This window comes from Dama dama, chromosome 13 (genome assembly GCF_033118175.1).
Source record: "Dama dama isolate Ldn47 chromosome 13, ASM3311817v1, whole genome shotgun sequence".
Lineage (NCBI taxonomy): Eukaryota > Metazoa > Chordata > Mammalia > Artiodactyla > Cervidae > Dama > Dama dama.
This window is the reverse complement of record NC_083693.1, coordinates 18024469-18052138: the sequence shown is the minus strand read 5'-3', so window position 1 is coordinate 18052138 and position 27670 is coordinate 18024469.

Sequence of the window (27670 nt, the reverse complement as noted above, 5' to 3'; positions counted from 1 at the left end):
GATTAAATTAGTAATTTTTAAAGTCTCCAGAAAGGAAGCCTTGTACCTTATGACTCGCCTTGATTCTAAAACTATGCAAAGACATTACAAAATCAATGCACCCTATTAATACAGACATAAAAATCCTCAACAAAATCTCCACCATCCAAGTCTAGCAACATATAATGGATTATACATCATGGCCAAGCAAGATTATCCAAGGAATGCAAAACTGGTTTAAATTAAAAAATAACAATAATAAATAAATAAATGTATCAGCATGTCAATAAAAAAGACAAAACCACAAAATGATCCCAATGAAATGAAAATATCTGACAAAATCTACACATGTTCATGATAAAAAGAAACAGAAAGTTAGGAATAGAAAAATTACCAAGCCTTATATGGAGCATATACAAAAACCTCCAGATAATAGGTAGGATAGAATTATTTTCCCCTACGACCAAGGAGGAAAACAACAAGATAAGAATGTCTGCTTCACTTCCATTCAACACTGTACTGCAGATTCTCGCAGAGCAGTTAGGAAAGAGAACAAAATAAATGGCATCCAGATTAGAAATGAAAACTTAAAAACCTCTCTATTCTCAGATGATGTCTTCTTGTATGTAACATTCTAAGGAACCCAAATACATACACACACTCGCTTGTGTGTGAGCACACGCAGGCACATGTGCACACACACACCACAGTATTAGAACTAGCAAAGCCACGGGACACAAGGTCCATATTCCAAAAAAGGCAATGTATTTCTAAATGCTGTCATTCAGCATTCAGACTAAGTAAATAAAGCAATTCCTTATATTATCATAAAAAATTTGGATAAATTTAACCATATAAGTTTGACTTATACATGGAAAACTACTAAACATTGCTAAAAGAAATAGAACAAAAACATAAGTGAGCAGAAACATACATGGATGTGCTTGAAAACGTTATGCTAAGTGAAAGTAGCTAGTCACAAGAATACATACTCCATGATCCCAGATTCTTACCTATATAGAATATCCAGAATAGGCAAGTGAAAGAGATAAAAAGCTTACTATTGTTGCCAGAGGCTAGGGACAGGGGTGATAACAAGTAATTGCTAATGGATATAGAGTTTCTTTGGGGGTAATGATAATGTTCTAAGATGAATGTCATAGCTCCACAACTATATGAGTATACTAAAAAAAATGAATTGTACAATTTAGAACAGATGAACTTTTAAATTGAATAATATCTCAATAAAATTGTTGCTTTTAAAATGTGCTTTGGAATTTTATTTTTTTAAAGCTGAAGAGGCTATATTATATCAAAGTTTATTTCAGTAAAGAGAATATGAAATTGTGATTTCACATTTTCAGGCATGAAAATATGATTTCATTGTATAAGCTGTCAGTTCATCTAGAGGACCTAACATGTTTAAATGATTATGTACTATCTTAATCTGTTGGACTGCTGTAACAAAATGCAATGACTGGTTAGCTTATAAACAATAGAAATTTATTCCTCACCATTCTGTAGTCTAGAAGTCCAGGATAAAGGCACCTACAGATTCTCTGCCTGGTGAGAAGCTGCTTCCTGATTCATAGACAATTTCATATGTGTGTCTTTATGTGGCAGAAGGGTCAAGAGACTTCTTTGGTGTCTCCTTCATAACAACACTAATCCCACTCATAAGGGCTCTGTCCTCAAAACCTAAAGTTCTACCTCCAAATATTATCACATTGAGAATTAGGTTTCAACATATTAATTTGAGGGGGACACAGACATTCAGACCATAGCATATCCTTAAGAAGAGATCTTCAGCATACAGGAAGCAAAACTGATAGCATGCCAGAGAAAAAGACATCTACAGCCATTGTCAGAGATTATAGTACTGCTCTCTCAATAATTTATAGAACAAGTAAATAAAACATCAGTAGTACTACAGATTTGAATAACACAATCAACCACATAGACTTCATTGATATTTACAGAACACTTTGCCACAGAGCATAGAATATACATTCTTTTCAAGCACACAGTGGAACAATTGTCAAGATATACCACACACTGCAACGTAAAACAAGTTTCAATAAATTTTAAAAGATTTAAATCATATAGCGCATGTTATCTGGCCAAAATGGAATTAACTTAAAAATCAATAAGATAAAGATCTCTAGAATATCTCCACATATTTAATAATAAATCATATATGTTTAACTAACATATAGTTTAAAAAATTCAAAAGGAATTTAGAGAATATTTTTAATGAAAATTAAAACACAATGTACACTAATCTGCAAGTTGTCTTGAGGCATTACTTGCAGTTAAACTTATCATACTAAACACCTGACTTAGAAAAGATGAAAGGTCTCAGTTAGTGACCTCAACCTCCACCTTAAGGAATTAGATTAAAAAAAAAAAAAAAAGCAAAGAAATCCAAGCAAACAGGAAAAAAATGAAATAATACTGACCAGAGTAGAAATCAATGAAATTGAACACAGAAACAATAGAGAATTTAAGAAGTCAGTAATTCGCTATTTAAGAAACTCAATAGAATTGATAAACCTCTAGCCATACTAATTAGGAAATGAAAATTTACTAAACTCAGGATTGAGAGAAGAGATACCTCTATAGATTATGCAGTTATCAAAAGGGTAACAAATGTTTTGTTGTTGTTGTTAAGTTTTGAGGCAAAAAACTGACAAATGTGATGAAATGGAAAATTTCCTTTAAAGACACAAATGATCAAAGTTCACTCAAGAAGAAATTGATTAATTGGAATAAAATTCTATCAAACAGTTAAGAAAGAAAGAATATCGATCCTAGAAAAATTCTTCTGAAAAACTGAAAAAGCAGAAATTAATCCCGTTATTCTATGAGACCAGAATGCTCTGCTATCAAAATATAATAGAGACATTACAAGAAAACTGTCGACTACCGCTCATTAATGCAGATGCAAATGTTTTAAGAATTTTTTTTGGCAAAAGGACTATACCAGTATATTAAAACTATAATATATCAAGACTAATTGGGATTTAGCCTAGGAATTGGGATTTAGCCTAGGAATACAAGACTGATTTATATTAGAAAATCAATCTATGTAACTTACTATATTATGAAGCAAAAATGAAAAATCATGCAATCAACTCAAAAGGTGCAGGAAAACATTTGACAAAATTGAACGTGCAGCCCTATTGAAAGACATCAGTAAATTAAGAATGCAAGGGAGCTTTCTTCATGACAGAATACATCTGCAAAAACCTGCAGTTAACATCATATTCAACATGAAGTACTGAACATGTTCCTCCAGGATTAGAAAGAAGTTAAGAATATCCACTCACCCCACCTTTATCCAATATTTTACTGATGGTTCTAGGCAGTTCAATAAGGCAAGAAAAATGAATTAAAAACACTAATATTGGAAAGTAAGAATTGAATGTCTTTATTTGTAGGCAACATAATCTTTTACATTGAAAATCCAATAGAATCTACCAAAAAGCTAACAGAACTATTTTTCATGAGTTTAGTAAATTTCCAAGATGTAAGATTAATGAATAAAATCAATTATAGGTCAATACCATATCCCAATGATGAAAAGTAAATCTGAACTTTAAACAAATCAGTAACATTTACAATATTAAAAATTTGAAATAGTATGAGATAAGTCTGACAAAGCATATGCAAGATCTGTGCACTGAAGTTTATAAAACAGTTCAAGGAGAAATTAAAAAGACCTAAATAGTTGGAGGGATGCATCATATTCACAACTCAATAGATTTAATATTGTTAAGCAGTTAATTCTTCAAAATTTTCTGTAGAATACATGCAAGCCCAATCAAAATCCATGATAATTTATTTTAAACATTGGCAAATTGATTCTAAAATTAATATAGATATAAAACAGATACAGAACAGCCAAAACAACTTTATATAAGAACCAAGTTGGAGGAATGACACTATCTGATTCTAAACTTTATTATGATGTTACAGTAAAAAGATAGTGCAACTCTGGTGTCAGGACAGGCACATAGGTTATGATGTAGAATAGAGAGTCCTGATATGTAGCCAACTCATTTTTGACAAATGCACAAAATCAATTCATTTGGAGACTATTGTCTTTTCAAGATATGGGGTTGGACAACAGACACATGAATAAATGTTCAACATTGCTAATTATTAGGGAAATGCAAATCAAAGCTGCAATTAAGTATCACCTAACTTATCACCGAAAAGTCAGAATGTCCACTATTTAAAAATCTACAAGTAATCGCTGCTAGAAAGGATGTGAAGGGAAAAAAAAGAAACCTCTTACACTGTTAGTGGGAATGTAAATTGGTGCAACCAGTATGGAAAACAGTACATAGGTTCTTTAAAAAACTAGAGTTATTATATGATCCAGCAACCTCACTCATTGGCATATAACCAGAAAAGACAAAACCTGTAATTTGGAAAGATATGTGCATCCCAGCACTCACAGAAGCACTATTTATAATAGCCAAGACATGGAAGCAAACTAAAGATCCACCAATAGATGAATGAATGGGGGCATAGATGCATAATGGAATATTACTCAGCCATAAAAAAGAATGAAACAGTGCCATCTGTAGTGACATGAATGGACCTAGAAATTACGTTAAGTAAAGTAAGTCAACTTCAGTTTCTTCAGCGTTACTGGTTGGGGCATAGGCTTGGATTACCATGATATTGAATGGTTTGCCTTGGAAACGAACAGAGATCATTCTGTCATTTTTGAGATTGCATCCAAGTACTGCATTTCAGACTCTTCTGTTGACCATGATGGCTACTCCATTTCTTCTATGGGATTCCTGCCCACAGTAGTAGATATAATGGTCATCTGAGTTAAATTCACCCATTCCAGCGAATTGAGTTCACTGATTGCTAGAATGTCAACATTCACTCTTGCCATCTCCTGTTTGACCACTTCCAATTTGCCTTGATTCATGGACCTAACATTCCAGGTTCCTATGCAATATTGCTCTTTACAGCATTGGACCTTGCTTCTATCACCAGTCACATCCAAAACTGGGTAGTTTTTGCTTTGGCTTCACCCCTTCATTCTTTCTGGAGTCATTTCTCCACTGATCTCCAGTAGCATATTGGGCAACTACCGACCTGGGGAGTTCCTCTTTCAGTATCCTATCATTGTGCCTTCTCATACTGCTCATGGGGTTCTCAAAGCAAGAACACTGAAGTGGTTTGCCATTCCCTTCTCCAGTGGACCACATTCTGTCAGACCGCTCCACCATGACCTGTCCGTCTTGGGTGGCCCCACACAGCATGGCTTAGTTTCATTGAGTTAGACAAGGCTGTGGTCCTGTGATCAGACTGGCCAGTTTTCTGTGATTATGGTTTTAGTGTGTCTGCCCTCTGATGCCCTCTCGCAACACCTACTTCTTACTTGGGTTTCTCTTACCTTGGACGTGGGGTATCTCTTCACGGCTGCTCCAGCAAAATGCAGCTGCTGCTCCTTACCTGGGATGAGGGGTATCTCCTGATGGCTGTCCCTCCTGACCTTGAACCTGGAGTAGCTCCTCTCAGCCCTCCTGCTGCGCAGCCACTGCTCCTTGGACGTGAGGTAGCTCCTCTCAGCCGCCGCTCCTGACCTCAGGTGTGGGGTAGCTCCTCTTGGCCGATGCCCCTGGCCTTGGACGTGGGGTAGCTCCTCTCCGCCGCTCATGCACCATCAAAGCCTGGCGCTCTGGGTTGCTGCCCCTGACCTTGGGGGAGGGGTAGCTCCTCATGGCCATGCTTCTGCCTAGTCCTATGAAGACCAAGAAGACCTTTTAGAACAAACACCCCAAAAAGATGTCTTTTTCATTATAGGGGACTGGAATGCAAAAGTAGGAAGTCAAGAAATACCTGGAGTAACAGGCAAATTTGGCCTTGGAGTACAGAATGAAGCAGGACAAAGGCTAATAGTGTTTTGCCAAGAGAACACACTGGTCATAGCAAACACCCTCTTCCAACAACACAAGAGAAGACTCTACACATGGACATCACCAGATGGTCAACACTGAAATCAGATTGATTATATTCTTTGCAGCCAAAGAGAAGCTCTATACAGTCAGCAAAAACAAGACTGGGAACTGACTGTGACTCAGATCTTGAACTCCTTATTGCCAAATTCAGACTTAAATTGAACAAAGTAGGGAAAACCACTAGACCATTCAGGTATGACCTAAATCAAATCCCTTATGACTATACAGTGGAAGTGAGAAATAGATTTAAGGGACTAGATCTGATAGACAGAGTGCCTGATGACCTATGGGCAGAGGTTCGTGACATTCTACAGGAAGCAGGGATCAAGACCATCCCCATGGAAAAGAAACATAAAAAGGCAAAATGCTTGTCTGAGAAGGCCTTACAAATAGCTGTGAAAAGAAGAGAAGCAGCAAGGAGAAAAGGAAAGATATACCCATTTGAATTCAGAGTTCCAAAGAATAGCAAGGAGAGATAAGAAAGCCTTCCTCAACGATCAATGCAAAGAAATAGAGGAAAATGACAGAATGGGAAAGACTAGAGATCTCTTCAAGAAAATTAGAGATACCAAGGGAACATTTCATGCAAAGATGAGTTTGATAAAGGACAGAAATGATATGGACCTAACAGAAGCAGAAGATATTAAGAAGAGGTGGCAAGAATACACAGAAGAACTGTACAAAAAAAGATCTTCACAACACAGATAATCATGATGGTGTGATCACTCACCTAGAGCCAGACATCCTCCAAAGTGAAGTCAGGTGGGCCTTAGAAAGCATCACTACAAACAAAGCTAGTGGAGGTGATGGAATTCCAGTTAAGCTACTTCAAATCCTGAAAGATGATGCTGTGAAAGTGCTGCACTCAATATGCCAGCAAATTTGGAAAACTCAGCAGTGGCCACAGGACTGGAAAAGGTCAGTTTTCATTCCAATCCCAAAGAAAGGCAATGCCAAAACTTGCTCAAACTACCACACAATTGCACTCATCTCACATGCTAGTAAAGTAATACTTAAAATTCTCCAAGCCAGGCTTCAGAAATACATGAACCATGAACTTCCAGATGTTCAAGCTGGTTTTTGAAAAGGCAGAGGAACCAGAGATCAAATTGCCAACATCTGCTAGATCATTGAAAAAGCAAGAGAGTTCCAGAAAAACATCTATTTCTGCTTTCTTGACTATGCCAAAGCCTTTGACTATGTGGATCACGATAAACTATGGAAAATTCTGAAAAAGATGGGAATACCAGACCACCTGACCTATATGCAGGTCAGGAAGCAACAGTTAGAACTGGACATGGAACAACAGACTGGTTCCAAATAGGAAAAGGAGTACGTCAAGGCTGTATATTGTCACGCTGCTTATTTAACTTCTATGCAGAGTACATCATGAGAAACGCTGGGCTGCAAGAAGCACAAGCTGTAGTCAAGATTCCCAGGAGAAATATCAATTACCTCAGATGTGCAGATGACACCACCCTTATGGCAGAAAGTGAAGAGGAACTAAAAAGCCTCTTTATGAAAGTGAAAGAGGAGAGTAAAAAAGTTGGCTTAAAACTCAACATTCAGAAAACTAAGATCATGGCATCTGATCCCATCACTTCATGGGAAATAGATGGGGAGACAGTGGATACAGTGTCAGACTTTATTTCGGGGGCTCAAAAATCACTGCAGATGGTGATTGCAGCCATGAAGTTAAAAGACGCTTACTCCTTGGAAGGAAAGTTATGACCAACCTAGATAGCATATTAAAAAGCAGAGACATTACTTTGCCAACAAAGGTCCATCTAGTCAAGAATATGGTTTTCCCAGTGGTCATGTATGGATGGGAGAGTTGGACGGTGAAGAAAGTTGAGTGCCAAAGAATTGACGCTTTTGAACTGTGGTGTTGGAGAAGACTCTTGAGAGTCCCTTGGACTGCAAGGAGATCCAACCAGTCCATCCTAAAGGAGATCAGTCCTGGGTGTTCATTGGAAGGACTGATGCTGAAGCTGAAACTCCAATACTTTGGCCACCTCATGTGAAGAGTTGACTCATTGGAAAAGACCCTGATGCTGGGAGGGATTGGAGGCAGGAGGAAAAGGGGATGACAGAGGATCAGATGGTTGGATGGATGGCATCACCAACTAGATGGACATGAGTTTGAGTAAACTCCGGGAGCTGGTGATGGACAGGGAGGCCTGGCGTGCTGTGATTCATGGGTTTGCAAAGAGTCGGACACGATTGAGCAACTGAACTGAACTGAAAGTAAATCAAAGACAAATATCATACAATATCATTTATATGTGGGATCTAAAAAATGATACAAATTAATTTATCTGCAAGACAAAAAAAGACTCACAGACATAAAAAGCAAACTTATGGTTACCAAAAGGAAAGGCGGGAGGGATAAATTAGGAGTTTGGGATTAGCAGATACACACTACTCTATGTAAAATAGATAAACAGAAAGGACCTACTATATAACACAGGGAACTATATTCAATATCTTATAATAACCTATAATGGAAAAGTATTTGGAAAAAAGCTTACATATATATATATATGTATATATGTATATACACATGTATGTATAACTGAATCACTTTTCAATACATCTGAAACTGACACAATATTGTAAATTAATTATTCTTCGATTTAAAAAAAATCATATGGGGCTGGAACAATTTGATGTCCTTGTGAAAATAAATTTTATGAGATCTATATCTTACACCATGTAGAACAATTAACTTAGAATGGATCATAGGACTAAATTTAGCTATAAAATGTCTAGGGAAAAAACAAGAGATAGAAATTCCCTGGTGGTTCATTGATTAAGACTCCATCTGCCAAATGGTAAAAACTACTAAAGGGGAAATTGACAGTAACAAAATAATAATGGGGAACTTAACACCCCTCTCATACCAATGGACAGATCATTCAGACAGAAAATTAACAAGGAAACACAAGCTTTAAATGATACATTGGACTAGCTGGACCTAATCGATATCTCTGCGACATTTCATCCCAAAACAGCAGATTTCACATTTTTCTCAAGTGCACATGGAATATTCTCCAGGATAGACCACATCTTGGTCATAAATTTAGCCTTGGTAAGTTTAAAAAAGGCTTCCCTGGTGGCCTGGAGGTTAAAGCGTCTGCCTGCAACGCGGGAGACCTGGGTTGGGAAGATCCCCTGGATAAGGAAATGGCACCCCACTCCAGTACTCTTGCCTGGAGAATCCCATGGATGGAAGAGCCTGGTGGGCTACAGTCCATGGGGCCGCTAAGAGTCGGACACAGCTGAGCGACTTCACTCACTCACTCACTCAAGTTTTAAAAAGTTGAAACATCTTAAAAAACATTCTAAACATCTTTTCTAACCACAACACTATAAGATAAGCTAAGAACTACAGGGGGGAGAAAAAACTTATAAAAAACACAATCACATGGAAGTTAAACAATACACTTCTGAACAACCAAGAGGTAGCTGAAGAAATTAAAGAGGTAATCAAAAACTACCTAAAGGCAATGACAATGAAAACATGACAACTCAAAACCCATGGGATGCAGGAAAAGCAGGGCTAAGAGGGACATTTATAGTAATACAAACCTACCCTAAGAAACAAGAGCAACATCAAATAAACAACCTAACCCTAGACCTAAAGCAATTATAAAAAGAACAACAACAACAACAACAAAAACCAAAGATGGTAAAAGGAAAAAAAAATCATAAATATCGGGGCAGAAATAAATGAGACAGTATCAAAGACCAATAAAACTAAAAGTTGGTTCTTTAAGAAGATAAACAAAATTGACAAACCAATAGACAGATTCATTGGGAGAGAAGGGAGAAGACTCAAATCAATAAAATTAGAAATGAAAGAGGAGAAGTTACAACAGACAATGCAGAAATATAAAAGACCATAAGAGACTACTATGAGCAACTATACACCAATAAAATGGACAACCTTGAAGAAATGGACAAATTCTTAGTAAGGTATAATCTTCTAAAACTTAACCAGGAAGCAACAGAAGACATGAACAGACCAATCATAAGCATGGAAATCAAAACTACAATAAAAAAAAAAATCTTCCAGCAAACAAAAGTCCAGAACCAGATGGCTCCACAAGCAAATTCTATGAAAAGTTTAGAGAAGAGCTAAGATTTACCCTGATCAAACCATTCCAGAAAATTGCAGAAGAAAGAAAACTCCCAAATTCATTCTACGAGGTCATCATCACCCTGATACCAAAACCAGACAAAGATTCCAGAGAAAAAGAAAACTACAGGCCAATATCACTGATGAACATAGATGCAAAAATCCTCAACAAAATTCTAGCAAACAGAATCCAGCAACACATTAAAAGGATTATACATCATGATCAAGTGGGCTTTATTTCAGTGATGCCAAAATTATTCAATCTATGCAAATCAATGTTATACACCATATTATGGGTTGAAAGATAAAAACAATATGAGCATCTCAATAGACACAGAGAAAGCTTTCAAGGAAAGTCAATACCCATGTGTGATAAAAACTCTCCTTTAGGCATAGAAGCAACATACCTCAACAATATAAAGACCATGTATGACAACTCCACAGCAAATATTATTCTCAATGGTGAAAAACTGAAAGTATTCCTCTAAATTCAGGAACAAGACAAGGGTGTCCACCCTCACCACTATTATTCAACATAGTTTTGGAAGTCTAGCCATAGCAATCAGAGAAGAAAAAGAAAATAAAAGGAATCCAAATTGGAAAAAAAGTAAAACTCTCACTGTTTGCAGATGACATGATACTATACAAAGAAAACCCTAAAGATGCCACCAGAAAATTACTACAGCTAATCAAAAAACATAGTAAAGTTGCCATATATAAAATTAATACACAGATGCCTTTTGCATTCCTGTACACTAAGGATGAAAAATCAGAGAGAGAAATTAAGGAAGCAATCCCATTCACTATTGCAATGAAATGAATAAAATACGCAGGAATAAGCCTACCTAAAGAGACAAAAGACCTGTATGCATAAAACTATAAGAATCTGATAGAATTTTGGATTGGAAGAATCAACATTGTGAAAATGATTATGCTACCCAAATCAACCTACAGTTTCAGTACAATCACCATAAAACTACCAATGGTATTTTTCCCTGAAGCTCAAACGGTAAAGAATCTGCCTACAATGCAGGAGACCAGGGTTCATTTCCTGGGTTGGGAGGATCCTCTGGAGAAGGGAATGGCAAGCCACTCCAGTATTCTTGCCTGAAGAATCCCATGGACAGAGGAGCCTGTCAGGCTACAGTCTGTGGGTTTGCAAAGAGTTGGACACGACTGAGTGACTAACACACACACAAAAAAAAAAAAAAAAAAATTCACAATTTGTATGGAAACACAAAAGACCCTGAATGGCCAAAACAATCTTGAGAAAGAAAAACAGGTGGAGGAATCAACCTTCCTGACTTCAGACTATACTACAATGATACAGTCATCTAGACAGCATGGTACTGGCACAAAAATAGAAACATAGACCAATGGAAAAAGATAGAAAGCCCAGAGATAAACCTATGCACCCATGGCCACTTTATCTTTGACAAAGAAGGCAAGAAGACACAGTGGAAAAAGACAGCCTATTCAATAAGTGATGCTGGGAAGATGGGACAGCTACAGATAAAAGAATGAAACCAGAACACCTCCTAACACCATATGCAAAAATAAACTCAAAATGAATTAAAGACTTAAATGTAAGGCCAGAAACTATAAAACTCTCAGAGGAAAATACAGACAGTACACTCCTTGACATAAATCACAGCAAGATCCTCTATGAAGCACTTCACAGAGTAATGGAAATAAGAATAAAAAACAAATGAGACCTAATTAAACTTAAAAGCCTTTGGACAGCAAAGGAAACTATAAATAAGGTGAAAAGATAACCCTCAGAATGGGAAAAAATAATAGCAAATGAAACAACTGATGCACTGATCCCCCAAATATATAAGCAGCTTATGCAGCTCAATACCAGGAAAAACAAACAACCCAAACAAAAAGTGGGCAGAAGACATAAACTGACATTTCTCCAAAGAAGACATACAGATGGCTAATAAACACACGAAAAGATGCTCAGCATGTCTCATCATTAGAGAAATGCAAATCAAAGCTACAGTGAGATATCACCGCACACCGGTCAGAATGGCCCTCATCAAAATTTCCACAAACCATAGATGCTATAGAGGGTGTGGAGAAAAGGGACCCCTCTAGCACTGTGAGAATGTAGATTGATGTAGCCATTATGGAGAATGGTATGGAGAGTCCTTCAGAAACTAGGGATAAAACTACCTTTTGCTGTGCTTGCTGTGTTTATAGTCACTCAGTCACGTTCGTGTCTGACTCTTTGTGACTCTATGGACTGGAGCCTGCTGGGCACCTCTGTCCATGGGGATTCTCCAGGCAAGAATACTGAAATAGACTGCCATGCCCTCCTCCAGAGGATCTTCCCAACCCAGGGATCAAACCCATGGCTCCCATATTGCACACGTATTCTTTACTGTCTGAGCTATCAGGGAAGCCCAAGAATACTGCAGTGGGTAGCCTATCCCTTCTCCAGGGAATCTTCCTGACCCAGGAATCGAACCAGGATCTCCTGCATTGCAGGTGAATTCTTTACCAGCTGAGCTACCGGGGAAGCCCAATCCCACTACTGGGTATATACCCCAAGGAAACCATTACTGAAAAACATATATGTATCTCAATGTTCATCAAAGCACTGTTTACAATAGCTAGGATATGGAAGCAACCTAGATGTCCACTGACAGACGAATAGGTAAAGAAGTTGTGGTACATATATATAATTGAAGATTATTTAGCCATGAAAAGAAACATATTTGCTTCAGTTCTAAGGAGGTGGATGAACCTAGAGCTTATAAACAAAGTGAAGTCGGAGAGAGAAAAACAAATATCATATATTAACACGTATATATATGGACTCTAGAAAGATGATACTGATGAACCTATTTAGATGCAGATATAGAAAACAGATTTGTGAACACAGCGTGGGAAGGAGAGGGTGGGACGAATAAAGAGAGTAGCACTGAATCAAATACATTACCATGTGTAAAACAGATAGCCAGTGGGAATTTGCCGTATGATGCAGGGAGCTCAAATCTGGGTCTTTGTGATAAGCTAGAGGGGTAGGATGGGGTGAGAGGTGGGAAGGAGGAGACATAGGTATGCCTGTGGATGATTCATGCTGATGCATGGCAGAAACCAACACAGTACTGTAAAGCAATTAATCTCCAATTAAAAATAGATCAATTGAAGAAAAGAATCCACCTGCCAATATAGGGGACACAAGTTTGATCCCTGGTCCAGGAATATTCCACTTGCTGCGGGGTTACTAAAATGTGTATGCCACAGATACTGACCCTGTGCCCGAGAGCCTATGAGCCCCAACTACTGAGTCCAGGAGCAACAATGACCGAAGGCCATGCACCCTAGGGCCCACGCACTGCAACAAGGAAAACCACCCCAATGAGAAGCCCATGCTCTGAAACTTGAAAGTAGCCCCCGTTCACTGCAACTAGAGAAAACCCTTGTGCAGCAATGCAGATCCAGTGCAGCCAAAAAAAAAATCCCCCAATATTTAATTAATTAAAAAGACAAAATCTTAAAAAAAAAACACAGAAAACATTTGCTAAAGTTGAGCAAAGATATCTTTGATATGATATCAAAAGAATGACTCATAAAATTTTATAATTTAATTTCATAAAAATTAATAACATGCTCTTTTGAAAGACATAACTGAATGAAAGATTAGTTGTAGAATGGGGGTAAAAATTTGCAAACTCATATTATTAAAGACTTGTATCCAGAATATATAAAGACTTCTCAAATCTTGATAATAAGGAAACCACATTTTTTAAATGGGCACATTCGAAAAGATATTTGATGAACAAATAAGAAAAGTTACTCAACAACAGTAGTTGTTAGATACGTAATAACTGAAACTTCAGTGAGAAATCACCTTTATATCTATTAGAGTGGCTAAAATTGGCCATTTCAAGATTTGGCAATGATGTGAAGAATTGTTAACTTCAACACTGAGGTGAAGGCAGACTGGTGGAATTTGTTTGCAAAAACAGTTTGGCAGGTTCTTAAAATGCTCAACATTGATTTATCATATGATTCAGCAATTTCACTTTCTTGATTTCCTGAGATAAATTAAGTATATGTTCATAAAGGCCTGCATCTATTGTCAAAAACTGGAAATGACTCAAATGTTCATCAACAGATAAACAGATAAACAAATGTGGTATATCCATAAAATAAACGGTAGTTATTTTAAGTCATGAGACTCTTTTGACCCCATGGACTGCAGCTTTCAAGACTTCTCTGTCCTCCACTACCTCCTGGAGTTTGCTGAGACTCATGTCAACTGAGTCAGTGATGCTATCTAAGCATCTCACCCTCTGCGGCCATCTTCTCCTTTTGGGTTCAATCTTATCCAGCATCAGGGTCTTTTCCAATTTGTCAGCTCTTTGTAACATGTGGCCAAAGTATTGGAACTTCAACTTCAGCATCTGTCCTTCTAGTGAATATTCAGGGTTGATTTCTTTAAGACTGGTGGGTTTCATCTCCTTGTAGTCCAAGGAACTCTCGAGGGTCTTCTCCAGCACAGCATCAATTTTTGGTGCTCAGCCTTCCTTGTGGTTCAACTATCACATTGATACATGACTACTGCAAAAACCATAGCTTTGGCTATATGGAATTTTGTCACCAAAGTTATGTCTCTGCTTTTTAATATGCTGTCTAGGTTTATCTTAGCTCTCCTTCCAAGAAGCAAGTGTCTTTCAATCACACGGCTGCAGTCACCATCTGCGGTGACTTTGGCGCCTATGTAAAGAAAATCTGTCACTGCTTCCACTTTTTCCCCTTCTATTTGCCATGAAGTGATAGGAGTAGATGCCATGATTTTTGTTTTGTTTTGTTTTTAGTGCTGAGTTTCAAGCCAGCTTTTTCACTCTCCTCTTTCACCCTCATCAAGAGGCTCTTTAGTTCTTCTTCACTTTCTGCCATTGCTATTGCTTTTGTTGTTTAGCTGCTAAGTCCTATCCACCTCTTTTTCTACCCCATGGACTGTAGCCCACCAGGCTCCTCTGTCCATTGGATTCCTCAGGCAAGAACACTGGAGTGGGTTGTCATTTCTTTCTCCAGGGGATCTTCCTGACCCAGGGATCAAACCCGGTTCTCCTGCATTGGCAGGAGAATTCTTTACCACTGAGCCACCAGGGAACCCAAAAGGCACCCCTATAGCAGAGGAGTGGTATAATTTTCATATCTGAGGTTGTTTATATTTTTCCTAGCAACTGTGATTCCAGCCTGTTCCAGATTCATCCAGCCCGGCATTTTGCATGTTGTACTCTTCGTAGAAGTTAAATAAGCAAGGTGACAATGTAGAGCCTTGTCTTCCTCCTTTCACAATTTTGAACCAGTCAGTTGTTCCATGCCTGGTTCTAACTGTTGCTTCTCAGGAGACAAGTAAGTGGTCTGGTCCTCCCATCTTTTTAAGAATTTTCCACAGTTTATTGTGAGCCAAACAGTCAAGGCTTTAGTATAGTTGATGAAGCAGAACTAGATGCTTTTCTGAAACTCCCTTGCTTTCTCCATAATCCAACAAATGTTGACAATTTGATCTCTGGTTCCTCTGCCTTTTCTAAGCTCAGTTGGTACATCTGGAAGTTCTTGGTTCATGTACTGCTGAAGCCTAGCTTGAAGGACTATGAGCATAACCTTGCTAGCATGTGAGATGAGTGCAGTTGTATAGTAGTTTGAACATTCTTTGGCAATGCCTTTCTTTATGATTGGAATGAAAACCAACCTTTTCCAATCCTGTGGCCATAATATAAAACAAAATGAACATTTGGCACACAATGTGGATAAATCAAAAACATTATTCTGACTGAATGAACTGAGACCAAAAAAATATTAACAGCTCCTGCTATAAGATTTCATTTATAGAAAATCTGAGAAAATATGAACTAACCTATAGTAAGAACTGATGCTTGTACCAGGGATGGAGGGTGGGAGTGGCAAGAAGAGAGGGAATTCAAAAGAGCATGAGAAATCCTTTGGAGGTCATGGATATTTTCACTGTCTTTATAATACAGTGGTTCCACAAATATATTTGCATGTCAAAAATGTTGTAATGTACAAATAGTACACTCTAAATAGATGCAATTTATTGTCACTTATTTCTCAGTAAAGTTGCTTAAATATAACAAAATTAGACATAAATATATAAAACATTTTTTATTAGAAATCATTTGTACTATATGGCACCGCTTAACATGATATGCCGTGGAAAATATGACTAGGATATAAACGTCAAGATTCAAAGTGAATAGGATAAACGTGAGATTACAGGGGAACTATTTGCTTGCTTTTATTGTTATAAAATATAATTATTTACAATGAAAATCCATGACTTTCCTAATATAAAAAAATTAATAAGATATTCTTTTCCTCCACTTTCGACAGTAAACGTGTGGGATTTTGTTGCCAGTCACGGAGGGTTTTCACTACTGAAAGCCCATGGAAGGTGAAGATACAGGGTCAGGAAGACGAGGGCTGGGTTCAGCCCGAAGCTGGGAGGAGGTTGGGCGCTGGGCATTGCCGACGCTCTCCACACGGCCCGCGCTGTCCGCCGAACCCGGGGTCGGCCAGCACGAGCGAAGAGGCGGGGCGGAGACTCGGGAAGCGGGAAGTGTAGACACGTTTGTTCTCTCCTGGCTGATACTGCAGCCGCAGCAGCAGACACGCTGTATTCTCTTACCGGGGCTGACCCAGCGGACGCAGACGTGATGCGGCGGGAACGCCGCCGCCTCCCAGCCGGCGCTCACGTAACAAAGCCGCCCGTGACCAAGCGAGGGCCCCGCGACGCGCATGCGCAGCGCTGGACGTGCCCGCGCTGTTCCACAATCACCGCTCACGTAAAGTGGGGCGCCAGCGGGAGGCCGCGGGGCGGGAGCCTGACCACGCCACGCTGGCCAACTGCTCCTTCCCTACGTACTGTATTCCCGACTTTCTGAACTCGAAGCCTTCTCTCAGCTATGGCACAGAGAGGCAGCACAACCACTCAGCCAGCAGGCAGCAGGCAGCTGGGGCTATCTTATAAACACTGATTTCCCCAAATAGAAAATGATAACAACAACCACAAAAGCAAGAAAAGCCAGGTGGTAACAAAGTGGTGCAGCTGGAGTTGCGGGGGGACACTCTCTTACCATTTTCCCCCATAATTCAGAGAAATTTGGTATCTGAGAAAGAACTCAGATTGGAGATACAGATCTGGCTTCCATAGAAACCTCTGTAGTCTGGTTGCATGACTATAAGCACTTCACCTTACCTGTCACAGCCCTAATTCTCTTGTGAGATGCACACATCAAGACTCTATTGTGAAGATCCGGTAGCATTCAGGAAATCACTGTGTATCCTAAAAGAGAAAGTTCAAGGTAGCTTAAGTTCCTGCTGTTTGCCAGCAAGCTAGATCTGAGGCTTTCACCATGATGGAAGCAATAGATTGTTAAGAGCAGAAAAAGAAAGCACAGACTCAGGACTCCTCCCAGAAACCCATAGGTTAGCATTCCTGCATACTCTCCTCCTCATCTGACCATCAACGCCTGTATCCTTCTTGCCTCTCAACCATAAGTTTGCTTTGTTTTCCTTGATAGGCTGCAGTGATCTCAGCTATTTTGAAGACACTTCAGCAATGCAGTTTTCATTGCCAACAGAAGCACTGATTTTTGACTGTGAAGCAGAGCTTGATAAAGCAATATTATAGAGATAACAGTGTGATGAGTTGTGTTCTCTAGAAAAAAATGTCCTTCCAATATTTATTAATCCTATTTCTCTCCACTTTGATCTCCAGGTGATATGGAAGAGAGATGGGTATTAAAAGATTTTTTAATCCTTCTACTGCTAATAATAAGGGGACTGAGTGTTTATGGAACCATCAGATGTTGTCTGTAGGGCTTAATCCACCAGTGACAGAAAAAGTGCCATCAATTTGTGTATCCTGTTTGTCAGTAATGAAACCCTTAAAACTGAAAATAAAATCAATTGCTTGTAGTTAAAGAATCTTCTCCCAGCTCTTCCAGAGTGCAGGTCACTCTGCTTTTCTATTATGAAAGCCCTTCCTCCTCTCTTTCTCCAAGCCTGTAACTCGCTCATAAAATTAACATGTGGCTGGAGGCTGACCTGCATGTGGGATGGAGGCTGAGAGAAAACGGTCTTGCTTCTGCAATCTCCGAAATACATTCTTTAGGCAAATCATGCATTTCAGAAGAAGCAAAGCTGCCTCTGCTGTGAATATTTCCTTTTGCTTTTTCTGAAACAGTTGCTATTCACAAAAATTCACATTGAGCTACGGGGTGGGGGGGGGGGGCTATTTATAAACATTGCAACAGCTTCTAAACTGAAAAAACAACAACAAAAATCAGAGTTGGGAAATGTGCTGGTTTTCTCTGTGAGTATAAAAATGCTGCCACACATAACTCCAAAGAGTGAGCATCTATTTTGCGCATATGCTATACACGGAGAAAGATGTTCTAAATTTCTTGTTTCTCTGCCCAATCTTCAGGCAGTGTTTCCAAATGCAGTCAGCATTATGGATATAGGAGAAGAAATAACTACACCACACATGTGCACCCTGTGTCCTCACAAGAGGCAGAGGGACTATTTGTTTCAGCCCTATCCTTAAACCATCCTCAGAAGAAAGGCTTCCGCCTCAGGGTGCAATTAACAAGAGTCTTTACAAGCCTGTCTCATTGGCTCTGCACATCAAGGCTACGCCCAACACTCAGTTCATCGTTCATTATTGTTCTTCTCTGTGGATGAAACCTTATGTTTCATGTGCCAAAAGAAAGGCTGGAAATTTGTTTTTAACAGAAACATAAACAAATCAATGCAGGCTTTAATTGGCACCTCTAAGGAGACTTAGATCAGAGGAAGCATCTGGCATGCTGGGGGGCTGCTATATTTGTAGTCTATTTTCTTATTAGGTAGACTGACGTTTAAGAATTAGTTCAAAAGGGCTCAGCTCCCCATGTGTAAGCTGAGTGGTTCCTAATCTGGAGAACCATGATGGAAGGTGGAATCTACAGCTGAGTTTTAAAACTCTAGTCTAAAAGAGATTTCATTTCTAATTTACTATATATAGACCAACATAACTAAAAACTAAACCAAATACTACCAACTCTAGAGTGTATCTCTATTAGTAGCTGGTATGCTGGGGGAAGTCCCAAAAGTTTCCCGAAGCAAAGACCAGGCTCATATTACCATTCTAAGAGCTTTCCAGATGATTTTATCACCGACTGATTTGTACTGAAACAAATAGACCCTCCTGTAGTCTACCTTCAAATACCTGAGGGAACACAAGACTAAGGGTGGACTGCTGGAAAACCCCAGAAACTACAGCAGGAGAGCATTTTTCAACTCAGCTTCCTACGGGCATGTCACAGTTTTGGTCTTCATGCCTGTGTGATCCCAAAACACTATGCAATGGGACAGGAAAGGCATCTCTCCAAATTTTTTTTTTTCTCTGTGATCCTCTCTAATTGACATAAATTCAGCCTGTACTGATTGAGCATTGCTAGATTCAATGCCCATGCTAGGTGCTGGCAAGATGAAATGACAAGAATGCCTTGATTCCTGCCAGTATTTAAGCTAAATAAGAAGGGAAATTCACTGTTCATTCTATGGTAACCTTTAAGAGAAAGAGAGATTGTATATTATGAATAATGTACAATTCTTATGGTCATGCAAGATACTTACATGACAAAAGAGAGGGGAAAAATAACCAGTCTTATAGAACAAAAAGAATTGGGGGGAACTCATGATTCAGTGTCTAAGGGTTACTGCAGTAGGACATACTTTATAACCATTGATGGTATTGGTTATTTTCTACATTCATATGATGAATGAAGACATGGTCTTCCCACTTTGAAGAGGATTAACTTTTACCGAAGAAGAATGAACATTCTCTAGAACACTAACATGGAAGAAAGTTAAAAGCTTGAAGTTTCTATTCAAAGCATAAAGCATACACTCATTCCTTTCACTTCTTGAATATATCAACACCACCATAAGCAATATGTAAATCACATTTTTAAAATACAACCCTAACCATTTTCAATTGATATATTAAATGGTACATTTGTGAATTGATGATAAAGTGCTAAAATTCACAATTTAAAATGAAATTTATGTTAAGGTAATGTTAGTGTGATGGCCACTGCAGAATTATTTGGAAAGGGGATGCCCCAAGCAAAATTCTCAGAGGAATACTCTGAAGTAAAAACTCTATTTAAAATGCCAGTCTTTTGCAGTTCCAAATGAAATGGCCTTTTCCATAAGGTTGGTTGGATACTCGTGATGGAAAAGGAAAACTAGTAAATATTAAGTTTAGAAAAATAGAAATATGTTTGAAAATGGTGACAGTGTTAGTCACTCAGTCATGTCCAATTCTTTGAGGCCCTGTGGTCGGTAGCTCACTAGGCTCTTCTGTCTGTGAGGATTCTCCAGGCAAGAATACCGGAGTGGGTAGCCATTCCCTTCTCCAGAGGATCTTCCCGAGCCACAGATTGAACCCAGGTCTTGCAGTCAGATTCTTTACTGACTGAGCCACCAGAGAGCCCCATGAAAATGGCATCATAAGCTAAAGAATTTGATTCTGGGTAACACAGCTGTAAAGAATTTTATTGGAATTTTCCAAGTTCCTAGAATTAAAGAATATTTTCTTCTTATTTTCTCTCTGAAGATACTGTAAAACAGAGTTCTGGGGGAAATTTTTATTGCTTTGAATCAATTGAAAATAGGTTAAATGAATGATTTCTTCTTTATAAGGAGGACAAAATATCATAACTTTGCCTATATTAACACAGATATGAGTTCAAGATCATTAAGATCTGTTAAAAATGCCTTCAAAAAAGGGAAAATCATGGTGGGTATGGCTCTCATGTTGTCATTTATAACTGAATAAAGTTAGGAAAAGTAGAAAGTATTTCTGTACTCTAGTTTTTCCACCCACTAAGAACATGTATCCAACCCTAGGAATGGTGACGTAGAGTATAATTCATCAATATCATAGGTTTGTCTAAATTCAACAAATTCCAAACATGCTTATAAAGACTTCTCAGTGAACACACTTGCCCACAAAGTGGAAAAAGACATTTTTGAGTGTGTTTCTTGCCTGTTGATGAACAGCTTCCCCAACAGTCAGCCAGTTCCATTCATTCAGGGTATAGGGGAGGCCCTATAAATTGAGGAATTCTTCATCAAAACTTAAAAGACTTTTCCATAGTCAACACTCTCAGGATGAGACCTGTTCCTTGCAGAAAACACATGCCTTTAATCACTCTAGCAACTACTTAACATCATGAGCTGCATCAAGCTTTGGGGGCCAGAAAAGAAACCAGCAAATAAGCAATTTGCTAGGATGACTTAAGGCTTGAGATTTAGAAGTTTCTCTTGTTCTTTTGATGTGGCTCTTGGCTCTTCCTCTTCTAGAAGAAAGCTCTCATATATTCCATCTCAAACTGCCTTCATATAGGATTGTATAAATTCAAGTTAAACGATGTTCTATTCAAGATGCAATTGTTTACAGGTGATGGACCAACTCTTCAGAACCAACCAACACAGTCCTTAAAAAACTGATACTGTGAGTTGGCAGACAAATGATCCCAGTTCATCCATATAGTGAGTGACAGCTCTGATTTCATGATGGGAAATATGTGAACAAAAACTGCAAAGTCAGTGAAATACCTAGCTATTGGGACTTCACTAATGACTAAATGGTTCAGAAAATGGATCCCCCCCCCTTTTTTTTTAATAGTTGTATCTAACAATCCCTGATGGCTCTGATGGTAAAGAATCTGCCTGAAACACTGGAGACCTGGGTTTGATCCCTGGGTCAGGAAGATCTCCTGGAGAAGGGAATGGGTACCCACTCCAGTATTTTTGCCTGGAGAATTCCATAAACAGAGGAGCCTGGTAGGCTGGTAGTCCTTGGGGTCATAAAGAGTTGGACACGACTGAGGGACTAACACACACACATGATATATAAAGCCAAATTGAATCTAAATTTAATCTACAGAAGCTGATGAACTGAAAAATAATTTTGTAGCAGATATTTTGGGACAGAGAAGTCCACTGGCATGGGCATCTTCATGCCTAATCTCAGAGAATGCCCAGAGTGAGGAAGCCTTAGAGATAATATATCTGATTCTTTTGATTACATACAAGAGGACTAAAGCCAGAGAGCTCCTCCTCCCTCTGACAGAGCTGGTCAGCAGCTGGTCTGGGACTAGAACCCAGACCTTCTGATAGCCCAGTGCACCTCTCAGTCCACCTTGCCACCTTCAAAGTGAGTGTGGCACTTAGCCAGTGCCCGCAGCTATGCTCCACTGCAAATCCAATAACCCTCAGTACAGTCAGAGGTCACGTCTGCATTATCCAACACGGAATCCCCAGTGCGTGGCATAGTGCAGGGTGTCAGTCAATAAGGCTTTAGTCAAATGGAGTTTAATTGAACTGGAGAACAGCTTCAGGAACCACTACTAACAGCAAACACCAATGATAACAGCACATAATTATAAAATGCCTCTTATGGGCAAGGCACTGTTTAATGTACATGAATTCACGTGATATTCATGAATTCTTGTTAACAGTAACCCATGCTGCAAGTGCTAGGAGGAGTCCCAACCATAGTGAAATGGGAAGAGTGTTTATTTTTGCTGAGATCATGGCAAACACATTGCACAATCACAAGGCTCAGTTGTGAAAAGAACACTCTTGACCTTGGACCTGACCATTGCTTCCAGGCCGCTGGATAGGGCACCCTGAGCAGGATTGGCTTGACCCACAGGAGAAGACTAACAGTGCCACATTTTGGAAAGCTAATTTGAAAGAACTCAGCATTTTAATAATACGTTTTTAAAAAGTATTTAGACAAAGCTGGAAACCCCCTAAGCTGTGAAAGCCAAACGAACTAGAATGAGACCCCAGGGAGCATTGCTGGGCTAGTTTGTTAGCATTTGCAGTTTGTTGAATGTTATGCACAGAATGTCTATGCCCATCCTGAAATCTGTATGTTGAAACCCTAATACCCAGTGTGGCTGAGTTTGCCTATGAAGCCTCTAAGGAAGCTATTAAGGTAAAATGAGGTCATAAAGGGTGGGTCCCTTGTCTGCTGGGGTTAGTGTCCTTATAAGAAGAGTCATCAGAGCATGCTGTCTCTCTCCCTCTCTGTCTCTCTCTCTGCTTTTGAATGCACACACGGGAGAGGCCATGTGATGATACAGTGAGCAGCCAGCTGTCTACAAACCCGGAAGAGACTCTCACCAGAACAGAATTTGCCAGCACCTTGACCTTGGACTTCTCAACCTCCATCAGTTCAGTTCAGTTACTCAGTCGTGTCTGACTTTTTGCAACCCCATGGACTGCAGTGTGCCAGACTTCCCTGTCCATCACCAACTCCTGGAGTTCACTTAAACTGAGTCACTGATACCATCCAACCTTCTCATCCTCTGTTGTCCCCTTCTCTTCCTGCCTTCAATCTTTCCCAGCATCAGGGTCTTTTCCAGTGAGTCAGTTCCTCCCATAGGTGGCCAAAGTATTGGAGCTTCAGTTTCAGCATCAGTCCTTCCAATGAATATTCAAGACTAATTTCCTTTAAGATGGACTGGTTGGATCTCCTTGCAGTCCAAGGGACTCTCAAGAGTCTTCTCCAACACCACTGTTCAAAAGCATCAATTCTTTGGCGCTCAGCTTTCTTTATAGTCCAACTCTCACATCCATACATGACTACTGGAAAAACCATACCTTTGACTAGACAGACTTTTGTCAGCAAAGTAATGCCTCTGCTTTTTAAGATACTGTTTAGGTTGGTTGTAACTTTTCCTCCAAGGAGCAAGCATCTTTTAATTTTATGGCTGCAGTCACCATCTGCAGTGATTTTGGAACCCAAAAGAGTAAAGTCTCTCACTGTTTCTATTGTTACCCCATCTATTTGCCAAGAAATGATGGGACTGGATGCCATAATCCTAGTTTTTTGAATGTTGAGTTTTAAGCCAGCTTTTTCACTCTCCTCTTTCACTTTCATCAAGAGGCTCTTTAGTTCCTCTTCACTTTCTGCCATAAGGGTGGTGTCATCTGCATATCTGAGGTTATTGATATTTCTCCCAGCAATCCTGATTCCAGCTTATGCTTCATCCAGTCCAGCATTTCTCATGATGTACTCTGCATATAAGTTAAATAAGCAAGGTGACAATTTACAGCCTTGACGTACTCCTTTCTCAACCTCCATACCTGGGAGGAAATAGTCTGCAGTTAAAGTTCGCCAGCCTGTGGCATTTTGTTACAGCAGCCTGAGCTAACTATGGCAAAAGATTTGCTTGTCTATCATTCTAAGAAGGGAGAAAAGAGAAAGGGAGCCTCTCTCTGCTGTGCTACCAAAGCCCGTGTCACCACCCTCCCCCGGTATCCACAGCCACACAGAGGCTGGGGTCAGCAGTGAGAGGAAGGTGCCCAGACATCCACGTGGTCCCCAGCTAGAAAGGCCAGACCAGGCTTGCATCTCTCTCGTGCCTCCGATGCCCTCCAACCCTGCTTCAATCCTTACTCCACAGTGTGGCTGTGAGGGTTGTATTAAGTGATCCCTCACCTGTAGAGCTCTCAGCACAAATCCTGGCATGTAACTATAAACAGCAGTAGCTGTTATCATCAGGGGAGTCTGAAGAACATTTGGATAAAGAAACAAATAGCTTTGACACAAGATTGATATGGAGCCCAGGCCCTACATCCCCACCACCCTCTCCTTAAGGAAGCAACCTCATCCCCTTGAGCTGCAGTGTCTTCATGTGTTAAATGATCACATTTTCTATCTCAGAGGGCTCTTGGGACTTGGCACCACTCCCTGGCTTCATAAGATGGGTGTGATGAAAAGAATCTTACCATGTGGATGAGACACCCAGATCTGGGGCTGATGGTCTATATTTGAGGTCTTGGAGGGAGCTGTGAGGAAAGGTGCAAGAACCTTCTGGGCCTCAAGAAAGACTTGACTTTGAGGCCTGTTCCGGGCAACAGAGCAGGTAGATCTGAAGCTCAGCAAGCTTCCTAGGCTTGGGGGGCAGAGCATGGGCCTGGCCACTGGGGTCCTCAGGCAAATCACTACACTCTCCAAGATTCAGCCCCTTTCCCTTTGAAGAAGGTTGAAAACATTTCCCAGGGCTCCACTATCTTGTGATTTGGTAGATAGTTCCTTGTCTTTTACTGGAGTTTACGTTAGTCAAATGTGAGCACAGGGCAAATGTATCTGCAAACTTGGTCAGAATGATTTGTATTCCACAGCCTCAGCCCCTCACCGCAAGGTTGATGTGTGTCTGGAATGCAATAACCAAGTGTTTTATATTTTATAAAAGCCAAATTAACAGTGAGAACTCACTGATGGTACTTTTCCTCTTTTCAAATTCAAAGAAAATTGGATTCTTCATGGTGTCAGAGTGGCAGCTCACCACTATTAGGAAAGAGGGGATTATTTGAAATCCAGAGAAAGTATTCTAATCAGGGGAGATTTCTAATAGAGGAGACCAGAAGACCACATTTCAGAGCTTGCATGTAATGCACCTAGGCCAACTTCCTCAGGCTGTAGTCTTCTTCCAAAGTGAAAGTGTTCAGTCGTATCTGACTCTTTTGTGACCCCATGGACTGTAGCCCACCAGGTTCCTCTGTCCATGGAATTCTCCAGGCAAGAGTACTGGAGTGGGTTGCCATTCCCTTCTCCCAGGGATCTTCCCGGCCCAGGGATTGAACCCGGGTCTCCTGCATTACAGGCTATATTCTTTACCATCCGAGCCATGAGGGAAACCCAGTCTTCCTCCAAAGGGGCTACTAAATCCAGAAAAGACCTCTTGAGGTTACCCTATGAGGAGCTGGGCCTGAGGGGGAAACCCCTTAATGGGGTATGCTCTGTGATCCAGGCAGACACCCCACACTCAGGTCAACTGTCCTTCCTGCAAAGTTGCTTTTATCCTGGCGTGAGGACCACTCTCCTTAGCAAAATGTTACCTGAGACCTCCCTCACAGTAAGAATAAACTCTGAGCTTTTTCTGAAGCTCCCCAAGCCATGACAAGTGGAGGGGAAGGGGGAAAGTATAAAGTAGACCCCCAAATCCACACCCAACCAAATAAATCCACAGAAAATGATCCTTCACTAGGATGAGTGAAATCAAATCCTCCTCAAAAGAGGGAAAGGAAAATAGTAGGTTATGAAATAACCTTCAACCACTGAATCCTACATTGTGTTTTGCTTCTTTCTCAGTGATAGATGGACAGATATACAGACAGACAGATAGACCAATAGATATAATAGTTAGATGATAGATAAAATAGAGTTAGATGATAGATAGATATAATAGATAAATGATAGATGATGGATTGAGTGATTCAATTCTTGATGAGCAGACACAAAAATATAAACTGTTCTTCTCTTTAGGTAGTGGAGAATTCAGATCATTTTCCATTCATTCAACATGCCAATAATTTAGTCTGAGTTGTTGGGACTCGGCAGTAAACAAAAAAGAAAATGTCCTGACCTCCAAGAAGCATACAGACTGGTGAGTAGTTATTGAACTACGAATTTTATTTTATTTTATTTTATTATTTTGCATTAAAAAAATTTTTTTAAATGTTGTATGTTATGTTATGGTCAGTAACAAGTATTAGTTAAGAAAAATGTGTGAAACCTCCCTGCTTGTAATTGTTCTTGCTTTCCCTGACCAAGCACTTTTCTTCCTTTCCAGTCTTCATTTACAAAATCATAGCTTTGAGCTAAAGGGGTTTAAATTCAAATTCTTTCCCTCCCACTGGGCAGTCTCATTGGTCTCTGAACTTTATTGCCCTTTTGCCATGAAGCTGAAAGACCATTAGGAGACATTGCCTTCAAGGCAGACCTGTCGAAGGGATGCAGGATTCTCTTCTGTAAACAGCAAGCTCAGAGCTCCTTAATTTGAGTGATGGGCTGATCTATCGTACAAAACCAAGAGCCGCAGCTAGAGAGCTCCATCACTTCTCCCACAGAGGCAATGTGGGAAAGCTTACTCTGTGTTTCCCTTCCTAACAGAAGTAGAAAGACCACAGAAGGATTCTGAGATCAAGGCTGGTTTGAAGCCCAGCTCCACCACTTACCAGCTGCTGATCTTGGGCTAATCATTTGAACTCTCCAGCTTTGGCTTCTTCATCTGTGAAATGGCATGGCCTGCTCACCTCCCAGATAACGTAGGTGATGGGAAAGTGAGCCAGTTTTCCAGACTGAACCAAAAGCATGCATAAAGACTGTACAGATGTGTTGAAAAGGCAAATGTATATTCATGATTTCAGCAGAAGTGTCCAAGTACTAGAAATGCAGCATTCTGCTAAATGCGTGATAGAGAAAGGTCAGGAAAAGTAGGGTGGGTACTAGGGAATGACGGGCTGCGATGGACATGGGGAAGGACGATTAATGTCTGGGACTGGGGAAGTGGGGTAGCAGCCCTGCTCTTCTAAAGACTTTTGACCCAGGCCTGTTGGAGCTGCCAGGCCCTAAGATCCTTGGACACCATTTCAGCTGTGGTCAACAGAAAAACCTGCTCCCAATCAGCTTGGCATTATTCCTCTACACCGTTAAACTAGGGCC